The 12,826-nt window shown below is 41.7% G+C and overlaps 1 protein-coding gene across 2 annotated transcripts in view; it reads right to left on the bottom strand.

Moving 5' to 3' along the window:
* CYP7B1 (cytochrome P450 family 7 subfamily B member 1) overlaps positions 1–12,826 on the bottom strand; it is a 130,187-nt gene that overhangs the window by 26,374 nt on the left and 90,987 nt on the right. The gene's annotated exons all lie outside the window — the stretch shown is intronic.

Genomic DNA, 12,826 nt, shown 5'->3' with positions numbered 1-12,826 from the left:
TAATCAAAGATCAAGGGATCACAAGCTTTACTACTATCATACACAGCATGGATTTTTATGTAGCTGGATTAACCCTATCATAGTCACATTCTCCCTTGAACTGCTGTAGCAGAAATGAAAAAAAAAAAAGGTCAACATGATATGCTGCATTTAACATTTTTATTTTCGTAATTAAAACTTTCTGAGCAGGAAATTACAAGGGATTTGATCTCTTACTTTAAAAAGTTGCTATAAATTTAATTTACAGATAAACAGATGTGGCCAAACCGAGTGCATATCTTGATCTCTTTCTGTTTAACTGACTACTAATTCTGAATGTTAGTTTTCAAGAATGTCCTTTTGTCCTCTGGAAAACCAGTAAACCTTCTGGTCCAAACCCGACAATCTCACAGCCGATACATTTGCCCTGGCTTTTTCATTTCTTTGGGTTTTGTGGCTTTGAGGTTTTGTTTGTTTGCTTTGTGGTGTTTTTTTTTATTGTGGAGAAGGTGGAGCGTCTCTTTTTACAATACCTCCCATAAACCACTGCATTATCCATCCTCTAGAGGTCAAATAACAACGCTATTTACTCAAGAAGTGCAGAAAACTTTGTAGCGGTTAATTCTGTATTAAGTGAATACAAGAAAAGAACTAATCTGAGATTACATGAGAGGGATCACCAGCCCTGGAAGCATAATGGCCCACTCGATACCCTCAATTATCCTCTCCAAGCCCATAAAGAATCTGGGTGATTTACCCATTTTCCCCCCCCAAACTATTAAGTCCCGAGAGCGGCCTCCTTTCACTTCCCGGCCTGGACACCACATCCCGTAAGTAGCATCCTGACAAATATTTAGATAGGCTTTTTGTCATCTTCTAATTGAATGCATCTAATTTCACCCTCCACGTTCTGTCATTCGGTCAGAAGCTGTATTCTTCACAAGCTCTCCACCGGGTAAAAAAGAGGCAGCTCAGAAATCCAGGGGAAAATTAACTTAATGCTCCAAGTCTGCAGGATCACATCAGGGAGACATTTTGCTATCGCAAAGACGTGAGGGTCATCGTTCGCTTCAGACATGTTTAGCTCAGCAGCAATAAGCTTAACACTGTTAAACACTGTGTCAAGGCTATGCAGCTTTTAGACGAAAATATAACACCAGCTCAACTTACGACCCACAGCAGACTGATAACAGAAATGTGTCTTCATTTCTAGCTTTCCTTCTCTTTGGAAGAGGGAGGTCATCTTCATGACTTATAGATGTCTGCCAACACCCAGCAAAGAAAAGAGCACCGTGTATGTTTTAGTGCCTCCCAAAATACAATGCTTCGCTGCACAAACTTTTAAGCAGCGCAGTTCAGCTGACCCCGGCTTCCTTCAGGACTCTCACCCTCATCCCGGGTACTTCCAGAAGTTCCCGTTGCCTTCAGATGCTACACTGAACCATTAACAAAGCCCGCAGAAACTTTTACTGGGTAATTAATTTGTTGACAAACTTTTAACTCCGGACTCACACTTCACAGCTGTTGTAAAATGTGATAATTAGGCAAAATATTACAAATGTTACATTTTTCTCATGATATAATATATATATTTTTGTATCAAATATAAAATACAGTTAAGAAATATAAAAAAGCAATATGAAGTGTTTTGATGGCAATTTAAGACTGCAACTTTTTTAATTGAAGCATTCAGAACATCTTACCAGATTACGTTTTATTCAGTCCTGGTTTAACTGCTTAAATTCTAATTCACTTAACACACCTCGTAATATTTCCGGGCCTTTTTGCACCACGTTGCTATGTTTTTTAGAGATTGGGCTGGTTTTGCTTATATACAAGAATATCTTTACTTATCTGAGAAGCCTGTCTGAAGTCAGTAAGACTCAATGGACAAATTTCTCACATATGTGAGTGAATTTTACAAATAAAGCATCGGCAACATGTCCAATGCAATCTATAAGTAGACGGATCAGTTACAAAGTGGAGGGAAAGCAACGCAGTTGTATCATCCATCATTGTTAAATGGATAATTTCAAATGGCATTATGCAAAAATCAGCTGGCTACAAATACAGCCTGTAAATAAAACGAACAGATTTTGATAACTGTAATTTTTCTTTGCTTTCACAGAGAAAAAATACTTCCTTGTTAGCAAGTAATAAAGTTGAAATGTCTACTCGAACAAAGAAGGAAAGTTTTGGAGTTTGTTTACAGTTTCCTTAAGGGAGATTTTTCAGCTCACCCAAAACACAGAAGTCACTGACTCAGGTGTGATTATTTAGCTACTGAGGTAAGACAGTATTAAAAAATTTGGATGATGTACCTATGTCTCACTTATTCTAAGCAGCAGTCATGCAACAAAGCAGGAGAAAAATCAGCTGCAACACAAATTACGTGAAAAATAGATTAAAAAATATGTTTTTTAAATTCAACATCTCTGGACATTATGTTTTAAATTAGTGAAAGGGAATTATTTGGGAAATCCAAATAAGGTAATTTGTTAAGGTCTCTGAACATTAACATTGATTTTTTAATTGTAAAGAAAACACCCTGAAGATTCACAAGCAAATAGACTTTGTCAACATTATCTCTCATAGAAATATTGTTGGTTTATAAAAGCACACAAGACTATTCTTTTGCTGGTTACACCACTTCAGCTCCTCTGCAGTGTAGGGCATAGGATCACTGTAAATGAGAGGAGGATCCTTCTCATTTCACTGGTTATTTGTATTCCAAAGGAGCAGATGCCTTCCAAATTATGCAAAAATCCACAGCGCATCTCGTACTATAGCAGATGAACAGGTTAATTTTTCTCTTTGCACATAATAAATCACAAGTGCTTTAACACCCATAGTTGCATTTCATGAACATAAACCTTCTGTTTAATAATGTCTGTTTACAACTAGAATCAGACATACAGTAATCTCTTGCCTGGGATAAACATTAATCCAGATCTGTCTAGAAAAATTATACAATTCATTACCATAAGTAATCTCTATTGTGCCCTGTGCTTAACCTTCATCTTTTTTCCTGTCCTATAATCTTGCAAATCCACCGGTGGTGTATGATTGGCATCTGGTGTTAACGCAGCCTTCACTGCACACAGCACAGCTGAAAAAGCCCTACATGAACACGTCACTCTGCAGGGTACCACCGGTTCAGCTGACCACTTCTCAAAAACTTTCGCCAAAGGGTGAAAAAAACAGCAAACCAGGGAGAAAAAGGTCTAACAATATCGTTTGCCACCAAGGGATCATTTTCACTTTCCAAACCATCACCACCATCCACAAAAATTAAAGGTATAGGTCTGATTTTTCCATAGCGTCTCTGGTCAAACCATCACATACCACGTCCAAGCTGGAACACACTGTGCTGGGGGACTTCAAGGAATGGAAATGGATGGGTACAGAAGTAGAACAAAAGCTATTATGAACATGTCAAGGCAGTTTGAGATTATTCACAGGCTCGATTACAATATTCAAGCAACAAGACATGACAGACAGTGTCTTTCCAGAGGCTTATGAACACTCAAACTGTGAGGAAAAGAATGAGGCCAAAGGCTTCAACCCCAAGAAAGGTAATCCCCAGAAATGTGGTGTCTGGAGTGTCTTCTTGTATTATGAGAGAGAGAACACAGGAAACTTAGGAGAAAGCCAGTAAGTCCATCTTCCTATTTTTTTTAATTTAGCAGTTACAGTTTTCCCCCCAGACCTGCTCATAGCATTACGTGTTTTGTATCTATGAGGACAGAAAAAAATATTATCTTCCACAACACAATTTTTTGATACTTATAAAATCATGCATGCCTTAAATACCCTGTCTAGATTATCTGCCTCAGTGACCTCCTGGAACTCTAAATTTTCCAGGTTGAATACATGAGGAATGAAAAAGTATTCCCTGCAGAACAAGCCAGATGAGAGTTTTAGCAATATACAGTCTTCCACCTTTGAATTCTCAGCTTACATACCTCCTATGGAGGTAAGCACCAGATGCTGCTCCTGTCTGATCACTATTGGGAGGCTTATGTGGAGTAAATGGATGCATCAGGCCGAGTCTTGACAGAGCAGTGCAGACGTGGATTGACTCAGCGAAGAAGAAGAAACAAGAGTCCTGGGATGGAAAAAAACTCACGCTGCCGTCACCTATACTTTTGCCTAGGTAAAGTGATTTCACACTGCAGTACTGATAACCTCCTCTTTTTCATTAGGATAAAGATCACTCGTAAAAGAAAAGGAAAAAGACTCAGGAAAAAGTAGCAAATACACTTTTGAGGACACCAAGGAGAGAAGAGTTTATCTGCGCTCCCAAAAAGAGCAGTACAGCAGAGGCAGACTCTAGTGGTAACGTGAGACAAACTGGGAGAAATGCTGATGAAAACAAACCAACCAACCAGTGAATTTTTATAGTCATTTTCTTTTTCACAGAAAAATGCGATCCTTTTGTTGAAAGTTTTTCATGTCAAGAACTTTTGGGATTTTAATCAAAATCCCCTTTTTTTCTGTAAAAGCATACAAGCTTTTTGGTGCTAAGATCTCTACCTTGTGTTGTAATCCATTAATCACAGGAGCCTCTTCTTTTTTCTCTCTTCCAGTAATTTCATTTGGGTCATCCCCAAATATCAAAAAAATACCAATACTCAACAACTCATTCAGCAGCTCTGAAATATCGCTCTCTAGGAAATCTTATTCCTCTGCAGTTTTTTAGGCTAAATTATCTCAACAATTATAGGTTGACATTGTACATACCAACTCTTCACACTTTAGAACTGTGAAGGATACGTCCATAAATTCAACCACTACTTGGAGTGATGGGTTGGGACATTGCCTAAAAAGCCAAAAGGCAAGTAAATACCATAATGGGAAAGTAATCCAAACAGTTTTAAAATGAAAACCCACTGAAAAAGCCCTTTTGGCTCAGGTTTTATCAGAGGCTGAAAATTCCCAGAAAGGTCCTACACAAAATGTAATGTAAAGTTTCATAACAGCCAGGATAGGAGTCATGGTGAAGACAAGACCTGGCCAATGTGACAATAATTCAGCAATATTAGAAATTAATATAAATTCAGCACTTATGGCCCCATCCTTGAAATCCTACTTTGTTTCTGCTCTGGGTGAGGTCAGTGACAGCAGCCATGAGTATTCAATACTTTCCCTGACCAAGCCCAAGGTTTTTCTATTACATTTTACATTTGAGATCACTTGCCCAGCCCAGGGCTTTTCCTTTCTTAATTCAGCTTTAATCAAAGAAAAATCAGCTAGGAAGGGATGATGAGAGGTTACTTATTCCATGCCTCATATCGCAGGTAGGGTTCTGTGCACCAATATCTTCCCTCATATTTGTCTATGCTGTTCTTGAAGATACTCAGTAAGAGTCTCTACAGTCTCCCCAAGCAATCTGTCCTTATTATCAGAAAGTTTCTCTTCACATCTAACCTTTATCTTCATGTCATACCTCAAGCCCACTACTTCTCATTCTGCCTGCGAACGATAAGAAAATAAATGATTTCCTTCGCTTCTTGCAGGAGCACTTAATGTATTTAAAGGTACTTATCATGTTGTCCCTTAGTCTTCTTTAGGTTAAACAACCTCAAATTTTTCCAGTATTTCCTCATAACGATTTTCTAAACCTCTACATACTTATGTCACTTCCCCTCTTGATTTTCTAACATTAGCCCACACCTTTCTCTATGGCAGTGTCCTACACTGAGCTCAGCAGAGCAATCACCTCTTCCATCTCGAGGGCGACACACCTGGCTTTGCCTCCCAGCACAACCTTGGCTTTCTCTGCAAAATCACCACGGTGTTGATAAAAACCCAGCTTGGGAACAATTACAGCCCTCAGCCTTTTCGCAGAGAAAAGATCGTGGTCCTGTCCAGATGCTGTTGATTAGTCCTCTGTGTTTTCCAGTTCGCCATTTGGAACACTAATCCCTCCTTTGCAGGCTTGCAGCCGCTCCTCTTTTGGCATTATCTACAAACATAAACACTTTTTTTCCTGTATTCATGTGAGAACGATGGGATCAGAATATGAAGTCCAGCAGAATTTCCCTTTACCACTATCAGGAACATATTTATGCTGCACATTAACTGACTTTACCTAAGAGAACCCAATGACACTCACCTAAAATCCATCTCTTTCATAAGCCATTTCTGCACTTTAATATACTGCCTCGCTGCAACACATGTTAAAACTGTACGCAGTAAGTAGCTCATAGTAGGAAATCATATTAACCGTCTGGCCTAGAAATGACAAGTAAAGTGTGGATAAGAATGTCAGCACTCCCCACAGAAATATATTCAAACAGGCAAAAATCATTCCTTACGTAATAAAGAGCAAACAAATAAATTCAGGAAATCTCAGAAACAGTGGTGGGACATTATCATGTTTTAAAAAAACCCTGGTAACAAGGAAAGAGAGGAGAATGTTAGATGGAAAGATACTGCCGCTTCTGTTTGCAGCAACTGTATTTTCTTTGAGTATGTAGTATATAATTTCAGAAGTAAAAAAAAAAACATTAATTGCAAAAATAAAATGTTATTTCCTATAAAACTGTATGAATGCTAAATAATGCAGGATGTTCATTAGAACAAAAAGGGTAATGAAAATAGACCCTTCATTTCATGTAACTGAGCTGTCCAAAAGTTTGGTATCTTGGTTAAGATGGACATCTTTTAAGTTCTCTATAATCACGAGAGAGAAAAGGAGTGAAAAGGCTTTTTGGAAGTATTGGTCTTTATTAACGATACAGACAGGTTAGAGTTGCTTACTTAGGTAGCAAAGAGAGGATGACTCCCCTACATTTCCCTAATTCTGTCATGTCTCTTCCCACATTTGGTTCTCTTATGTCAGTTTGCCTGGCCCACTCATCTGCAAACTTTTTTCTCCTCCCCATGACTCCTCTGCGTACTTCCACCCTGGCTGCCCATCCCTCTAGATGGGCACCATGGGGTGCCTCCATGGACCTGCCACCACCATTCAGCCCCTTCGCTCACCCACTGTTAATTTTCTTCTCAAACCAAGCTCCTGATCTGGGGAGCCTCTGCTCTCATCTCCTGCAATATATTCTTAGTCCAAATATTGTCCACCTGCTTTCACTTCCAGTTCATCCTCAGTCAAATCCCTTCTTGAATCCTGATCACCACTGTCACCACTGCGGACCACATACATACTGCACTGGCATAGAGAATGCATAAGGCTGCTGCTGAGTCTTGCCCAGTTTCCCCACCATGCTCTCCTGTCTGCCTGTACCCATCTGTTGTCTCCTGTCTTAGAGATCGGAACAGCCTTTCTACAGTATATGTCTACACTGTTCATTGCAAAATTGATTTTCATTTGTAAGATGGACTAGTATCAATACTGCCTCTCTCCATTTCCCGTTCCAGGAAATATTATCCATTTTCAAGAAGCAAGTACAATTCATTCAGAATGCATGTGTGTGTGTGTACATGTATTTATGAACACAGATTATCTGTATATAAGCATACTTATTTCTATATATGCACGCACATATGCATATATGCAAACAGAGAGTAATTTCACCGTAGGAAAAATTGAGTGGTGTTGCAATTTTTTTGTAACAGTAACACAAACATTTAGTTTTATTGCAATATTTAGTTTTATTGCAGTAAACTTCTGATGTTATAACCATGGTAGTATCGTGAGTATCAGTACCACCCTTTTGACCTGAGTGCATTATATACCGTTATAGGCCAACAACAGAACACTGCAGAAAACTGTTCTCTCGCTCGCTGTCTACCATGGACATGATTTTCAAATACCAGCAGCCCACTCCTGATTTATTGAGGTAATTAACTAGAGAAACAGGGCCACTTACTCTGTCTTAAAATCTGCACGCAAATAGCTTTAGATGAATAAAAATTTTTGCATTTAATCTTTGAAAAGGGATGCAACACAACTATGAAGTCTGTAATTAACGATTTCATTACTCCCACAGCTACGGCCATGCATTCCCCTAGTGGAAGCACAGCAGCACATGGCGATCTGCAAGCAATTTCCCTCCTCTCCCCCTAGAGCTTTAGATGTCAGACATTTAATGAATTGTATTACAGAATTAATGGTCAGGACATATATGTTTTGTTCAAAAATGTATTGAAAAATTCCAAAGTATAGTCTGAACAGTTGAATAAATAAAAAAATATCCCAGGTACGTTACTTAGTCCACTTCCTTGTAAATACAACTCAAAGTTGAAATGACACACTGAGAGAAGGGAACTAATCCTGTCACTAATGCATGTATCGCAGTAAACCAGCAACTGAATACTGTACTCAGGTGAATGTTTCAAAAGCCTTAATGTTTGTAAGATGAATGTAGTATTAGTAAGTCTTCTTCCCTTTTAAAGTATTATACACACTTGCTTCCCAGATCCTTGTTTTCTCTCTTTTCCTCCCAGTGCTACAAGTCTATTGCACATGTTAAGAGAAACAGTCTTGTAACCGGACCCTCCACTACACATTCATTCTCTCCTGCTTCACCTCCTTCTGCCACCAGCCTAGATTAACATCTCAGTTTCTCCATCGGAACTGATTTTAATTCTCTCAGCAGAGACTATAAGTGATTTTTTTCAGCAGAAAGCATGTTGCAATCCACATTCTTCCTCTTTTGCCCCTCACTAGTTGCAACAACTTTCTCCTTTTCTTCCCTCTTCCTAGATGTGCTTCTACGCTCTTTCCTCACATCCCTCTTCTTCTTCCAAAACTTCACCACTCTGTTTTCCATTTCACTTGCAGAAAACATTTCACTTGCACCCTTTCCTTCCTTCTCCTCTTTCCTTGAGCTCTGCTTTGGCTCTGCCCCTGCCTGCAATAGCACACATGGGTCTTTTTCAAGCCAGACTTTCTCACAGTTCATAGTTGGATAAGTCCTGTCCCTGCCTTAACAAGCTGCCAAAATTATGGGGCAACAAACCTGATAATTTGCAAATTTATTTTTCTAGGGCTTGGTAGTATTACCATACGTATGAGCAGCACCCTTTTATAATTCATGCTACATGCTATGTAACAGCAACCCATCGAGCATCTAGTCCAAAGTGAGTGGACATGAAGCGCAGACTTTTACTGAGCATTTCTGGGTAGGACTAGCCTGAAACTAGACCCCTCATTATGAGGGAAATTCTGAAGTATCTTAAAACATTTTTATTTTTAAAGATTAAAAAAAAAAAGTTAAATATATTTCCCACAAAACAGCTGCTCCTCAATTTTATTTAGCAAATATCAGAATGAAGACAGTCGCAGCCTTCTCAGCATGCCCACAGCTTTTCCTAGGATGCTGAAAGGACTAACGCCGAGGGGTGGTTGTGCTCTCTCCTCCTTGGGTGGATTTGCGGAGCAGTCTGCAGCCACCCGCAGCCCATGCAGACACCCTGTGAGCTGGGCAGTGGGTCGTGCGTCTCACAGGCAATCTCTGCCTGACCTCCCCCTGGGGTGCTCTCGTCTGCTTTTCCTTCTCCTGAGCCTAAAACTCTGCTGAGCCCATAACAGATTTAATATGTATTAATTTAAGAGCTTCAGTGTATTGCCTGAAAACAAAGGTTTGATGCTTGGAAAATATATTCCTTTGACTGGTCTGGTGTTGCCCTTAAATTTAAAATATTTAAATATTTACGTAAATGCTATTGTGTTCAAGGGCATAAGGGTTAAACCTAAATGAAGCTCCTGGCCTTGTATTTGTGTGAGTTCTCTGGAATGTATAACATCCTTGTCGGTTTTAGGTAACCTAACTAATTCCAGTTTTAGGTAAAGCAAGAATACATTTTCATTCTGCAGTCACAGAAAGTAAAATATTATTAATTGAAGATCACAAGATGGAACAGTAACTGGGGCATTGCAGGTCTGAACATGTTTTAAATCCCTCTGCTGTGAGAGATGGAGTAGAAAATATAAATACAATTCTCAATTTTTTTAATTAAATTGAGTAAATGTCAACTTGGGGACTGTAATCAGAGATTACAATTGCAAATGAACACTTGTTTGATTGTTTTCCTAAGTTGTTTCTGGCACAAAATAATACTTGGGTTATAAAAGGATCACCTTTCTGAAAAGTCCAGGACTTGCCTGTCCTAGATTTATGGAAATATATTACCCTTTTCTTTTTTTCCAAATCAGATACTGTCCAATTGCATAATTTCATAGAATCATAGAATTGTTTAGGTTGGAAAAGACTTTAAGATCGTCAAGTCCAACCATTAACCTAGCACTGCCAAGTCCACCACTAAACCATGTCCATAAGCACCACATCTACACCTCTTTTCAATACCTCCAGGGATGGTGACTCAACCACTTCCCTGGGCAGCCTCTTCCAATGCTTGACAACACTTTCGGTGAAGAAATTTTTCCTAATATCCAGTCTAAACCTCCCCTGGCACAACTTGAGGCCATTTCCTCTTGTCCTATCACTTGTTACTTGGGAGAAGAGACCAACACCCACCTTGCTACAACCTCCTTTCAGGTAGTTGTAGAGAGCCATAAGGTCTCCCCTCAGCCTCCTTTTCTCCAGGCTAAACAACCCCAGTTCCCTCAGCTTTCCTCAGAAGACTTGTTCTCCAGACCCTTCACCAGCTTCGTTGCCCTTCTCTGGACACGCTCCAGCACCTCAATGTCTCTCTTGTAGTGAGGGACCCAAAACTGAACACAGTATTCAAGGTGCGGCCTCACCAGTGCCAAGTACAGGGGCACGATCACTTCCCTAGTCCTGCTGGCCACATTATTTCTGATACAAGCCAGAATGCTATTGGCCTTCTTAGCCACCTGGGCACACTGCTGGCTCATATTCAGCCAGCTGTCAACCAACACCCCCAGGTCCTTTTCCGCCAGGCTGAAACTTTCCAGACACTCTTCCCCAAGCCCGTAGCGTTGCATGCGGTTGTTGTGACCCAAGTGCAGGACCCAGCACTTAGCGTTGTTGAACACCATACAATTGACCTCAGCCCATCAATCCAGCCTGTCCGGATCCCTCTGCAGAGCCTTCCTCCCCTCAAGCAGATCAACACTCCTGCCCAACTTGGTGTCATCTGCAAACTTACTGAGGGTGCACTCAGTGCCCTCATCCAGATCACTGATAAAGATATTAAACAGAACTGGCCCTGGTGTCGTGTAAACCAACCCGTGATCAAAAGACCCAAAATTCTGCCAGTGATACCAGGCTCGGAGCCAGGAACTGACCTGCTGGCTCTTCCTGTTTCTTCCCTCATCATTCCCAGCAACTGGGAGGATAGTGGAGAACACTCCTTGTGCTCCTGATCCCTTAACCAGTCATCCCAAGGCCCTGAAGTCTCTCTTGATTGCCCTCAGACTTGTTGCAACTTCAGCGCTGCCCATCTGAAAAATCAATAATGGATAATAATCTGAGGGCTGTACCACGGTAGGAAGTTTTCTCTTCACATCTTTAACCCAGGCCCCAGGGAGGCAGCAGACTTCCCTAAGAAGTGGGTCTGGTCTGTATACTGAGCCTTCTGTTCCCTTCAGAAGGGAGTCTCCTGTGAGAATGACCTGTCTTTTTTTATTTATGGAAGCAGTTTTGATGCAGGGCGTAGGCCGACTTAACCTCAGCCACACCTCCAAGCTGGATGAACCATTGTCCTCATCATTGTTCGGTTCCACTTGCAGAGCCTCATACCTATTATGCCAGGGCACCTGGGAAGGTGGGGCAGTCACAGAGGAGACGCGCATCCTGCGCCGGGCAGGAACTCGTCGCCATTGCCCCCTATCCCTTAAGTCACTGTGTTCAGCCAGGGACAGCGAGGATAGGGAATCCTCCATATCATGTGTCCTGTCTGCCTCTTAGGCCTGTCTCAGGGAAGGCAGGGTGCCGTTCCAGTAGCCCATCTCTCTCTCGCACTCCCTGATACTCCTCAGCCTACTCACCCCCTCCCAGAGCTCTGTCACTAAGCAGAAGAGTTCCTCTACCCAGGCGCGCCTCCCAGAGGTGTGCGCACTGCTGCCGGCCGGTACTGCCCTACGAGTCGGGCACAGCCTGCAGGCTGTGACCTGGCTGGCAGCGTGTTCCCGCTGGAGCTCTGTCTGGGAAGCTGTGGCAGTTATGGCAGGTGCAGAGCTCAGAGAGACCATAGCTTTCTGCCAGGTGGATCCCATTGCTCCCTGGTCAAGCCGGCAGAGCTTCAGTGCCCTTCCCGCACGCCCTTCCACACGAACTGCTGCACAAACCGCCACGCCACGCCCTGTCTGCCCGCCCTGCTCGCAACGCTCCCTGAGGGCTTCTTTCATATGTGTGGGGGCTTGGCCGCCATTGCTCCGGGCCCTGCACGGGCCTCATCAGCCGCTGTTGTGTGAGCTGCGGGCTCCTGGTGGCTCTCTCGGCTCCCCCAGAGGTTCCCCCGGTTCAGGAAATCCCCCGTGCACCGCGCTGGAAAGCTCCGCTGCGGATCCTGCCGGCACCGGAGCTGCTCACCTCAGCGACTGAGTAATTTCCTACCTTGGTTCAAGGGTATAGGATAGATCTAAACTCCCTGGCGCAGGTAACAGTAATTTCCATCTTCTATCAAGTAAAAGGCTTGAATTTGAAAATTAGAAATTTTATTAAAGAAATGTTCAATATTTTCCAACCAGCTATTCCAGCTGAGTACTATTACACCTATTTTGAAGCCCCACATAATTAAATGCTGAATCCCAAACAGCAGATGAGGCATCTGTCTATATACGGGACACAAAATTCATGAAAGTGTCAAAGCTTCATGAAATCTTAAAAGTGTAAAACATTTCTTTTGGGGAGATAATGAGCTTTACAGGTTCTAATGAAAAGAAAGTGGATGCAGCCAGAGAAAGAGACAAAGATTCAGGACACCTCATCCATGTTCATATTACTGTGCAGAAATG

This window comes from Ciconia boyciana, chromosome 2 (genome assembly GCF_034638445.1).
Source record: "Ciconia boyciana chromosome 2, ASM3463844v1, whole genome shotgun sequence".
Lineage (NCBI taxonomy): Eukaryota > Metazoa > Chordata > Aves > Ciconiiformes > Ciconiidae > Ciconia > Ciconia boyciana.
This window is presented reverse-complemented; position numbering and strand designations above follow the sequence as displayed.